The 2,726-nt window shown below is 41.1% G+C and overlaps 1 non-coding gene across 1 annotated transcript; it reads right to left on the reverse strand.

The window, feature by feature from the left end:
- Positions 1 to 875: 875 nt before the first annotated feature.
- On the reverse strand, positions 876 to 1,001 carry LOC126501909 (U6atac minor spliceosomal RNA). Its single transcript, XR_007591836.1, has one exon. It is a non-coding gene; the product is annotated as a U6atac minor spliceosomal RNA (small nuclear RNA).
- Between the last annotated feature and the right edge of the window lie 1,725 nt (positions 1,002 to 2,726).

Consider the following 2,726-nt stretch of genomic DNA (forward strand, 5'->3'; position numbering starts at 1 on the left):
TATAATATTTTGTTAGTTGTAGGTGCCTGGGACAGTTTCCACCAGTCATTGGTTTCACAGACAGACTTAACTTAGGGGCTGGAAAGATTGATTGATGATTAAGAGAACTTGTTTTTCTTGCAGGGAACCTGGATTGGGTTTTTTTGCGCCTATGCTGGATGGTTCACAGCTGCCTGTAACTTTAGTTCTAGGTATACTGTTGGATTTCTATCCCTTTAGCTAATGGCTTTGGGGGATTAGGAACACTTGAGCATGGTCTTGTCCGTGGTCTTGATAATTTATGAGCTGAGGGAGAGGGTCTTGTTCTTGCTCTAACTCTTTCTGTCGCAGTCTATACCCGATCTACCTTCACCTTCCAACAGCATAGAAACCAACCCATTAAACTCAGTTAGAACTTGAACTTTGACTGAGAAGGAGCTGAGTGGTTAATATGAAATACACACCAGATTCCAAAGACCCACCATGATATACCTCATCATCCATTGATTTTCTCTGCAGGTCAAATGATAATATTTATACATAAAGTTAAGTAAAATATTAAGGTAAAGATGTTTTCTGGGTTTTGCTTACTTGAGGCCTTTTGATATGTTTAATTCAATTTCTTTTTGAAATTATTTTTTTCTTTTCTTTTTTTTTATTGAGAAAGGAAAACAAAGTTTCTGCCTCCTCCCAGCCTCCCATTTTCCTCCCCCTCCTCCCACCCTTCTTCCCCTCCCCCCACTCCTCTCCCCCTCCTCCCACTCCTCTCCCCCTCCCTCTCCAGTCCAAAGAGCAGTCAGGGTTCCCTGCCCTGTGGAAAGTCCAAGGTCCTCCCCCCTCCGTCCATGTCTAGGAAGGTGAACGTCCAAACTGGCTAGGCTCCCACCAAGCCGGAACAAAAACAGTGGTTAGATGCCACGAAGTAGGTGGCAATGCCTTAACCGTATGCGTGTTGTTAGGCCCAAGGGCCTCTTCCATCCTTGTCAAGGGGAGTGCTAACCTTCTCTCCTTTCATACAACGCTGAAATTATTTTTTAAAATTTCATACAGGTATACAATGAAATATGACCAAATCCATCCCAATATCTCTCATCCACATACCTGAGTCTTCCCAATAGATCCTCCTTTCACGTTAACGTTCTCTGCCTCTTCAATTATAAAAAAAAAAAAAAAACCTCAGGAAGTCTGATTAGTGCTGCCTATATGAGCATAGACATAGGACGATCCACTGGAGCATGGACAATGCAAAATACACCAACGGAACTTAGAAAACCATGGATACATATCTTAAGAGTTTATGCTCCACTAGACTGGAAAACTTAAAAGAAGCATAAAAATTTCACTTCACTATCTCTGTAGCAAAGTGCTTGAGGCTGAATAAATTGTTAATAAAATGTGTTTATTTAGCATATGGTTCCGGAAGTCTTAGAACACAGCACTGGTACTTGTTCTCTTCATGTTGAAGGTCTCAGTGTGTGCTACTTCGTATATGGTGAAAAGGCAGAAAGGCAAGCAGATGCAACCAGAGGGGCTTATACAAGTGAAGAGAGCTAGTCCAGGAAGCAACCTCTAGCTTCTAAGATTCCACTTTTGGAATGAGTATCTGCATTCCTATTAGGCAAGGCAGTGGTCACCCTCATGTCCCACAATACCTTTTAAAGGGCCCATCAACTCTTACCACCTTTGCTCTGGAGATGATGTCCTAGTATGAGTTTTGAAGGGCACAAACCACAGTATATAATCTCCAGAAATACCAAAATTCCATAGGTAACTCTTGTGGTGGTCATTATTTTAAGATTATTTTCCTATTTTTATTTTTTGATGATTTTATACACTTACAATAAATTGCAGTGGTTTTCATGTTATATCTCTAGTTGGTGGGGATTATAAAAGAAGTTGAACATTTTTTTTTCTAGAAGATCCTTTTGTGATCTTTCTACTTGAACTTGTCTTTGAACCTCAGTATTCTTTGTTTCTCTTTTATGTACTATAGATTTTTTTTATTGGTCCTTGAACCTGTTATACTCCACGTACCCACATACCCCCTCTGAGTTGATTCTGACAGCCACCATAGAAGCTCAGAGCTAAGGATGGACATCTGGTTTATAAATTAGGACTGACACATCAGATCACACATTTGTTCTTCATTTAGAGTCAGGCGAAAAGAAGACATCCAGCACAGTTCCCCAGACTACAGATTCCCAGCAGAAACTGAATGGTGGTGAGCTCACTGAATAGTTAAGTAGATAGCAAACATCCCTCTCTGCCTATTGTGAAGAATGACTTCTTAGAGCTTTTCGCTGCTCATGGAAAAATTCCAAATATTTTAGTTTAGTCATCAAATCCCTCACAATTGGGTCTCTGTTAAGCATCCTTATCGCCAGCTAACACCCTATGAACCCTGGACCTTGCTCAGTCATCCCCAGGGTTGACTGAGCAGGGTTGTTGAACCTGCTTTTCTTGTTCTCTCTTCAGTTTATCCAAATCCTGGCTAATCCTTAAAGACCATACCCAGTCCCTTTTCTTTCATCTGGCATTCCTCACAGCTCTGGGTTGCATAGATTGCAACTAACCTCTCTGATTGGACAGTAACAAGAGCAGTATAGAGACCTGACTTCCAGTAGGAAGAGTACCATAAAGAGTCTTCTAGAAGAATATGCCCATCTCTTTTACAATCTAATCCAGCAAATCCCAGTAGAACTATAACATGGGCCTCTTCTGTGGCTTGAGTGTGAAATGTCCCCCAT

This window comes from Alexandromys fortis, unplaced genomic scaffold, assembly GCF_014885135.2.
Source record: "Alexandromys fortis isolate MF-2015 unplaced genomic scaffold, M_Fortis_MF-2015_v1.1 scaffold_5, whole genome shotgun sequence".
In the NCBI taxonomy this organism is placed as follows: Eukaryota; Metazoa; Chordata; class Mammalia; order Rodentia; family Cricetidae; genus Alexandromys; species Alexandromys fortis.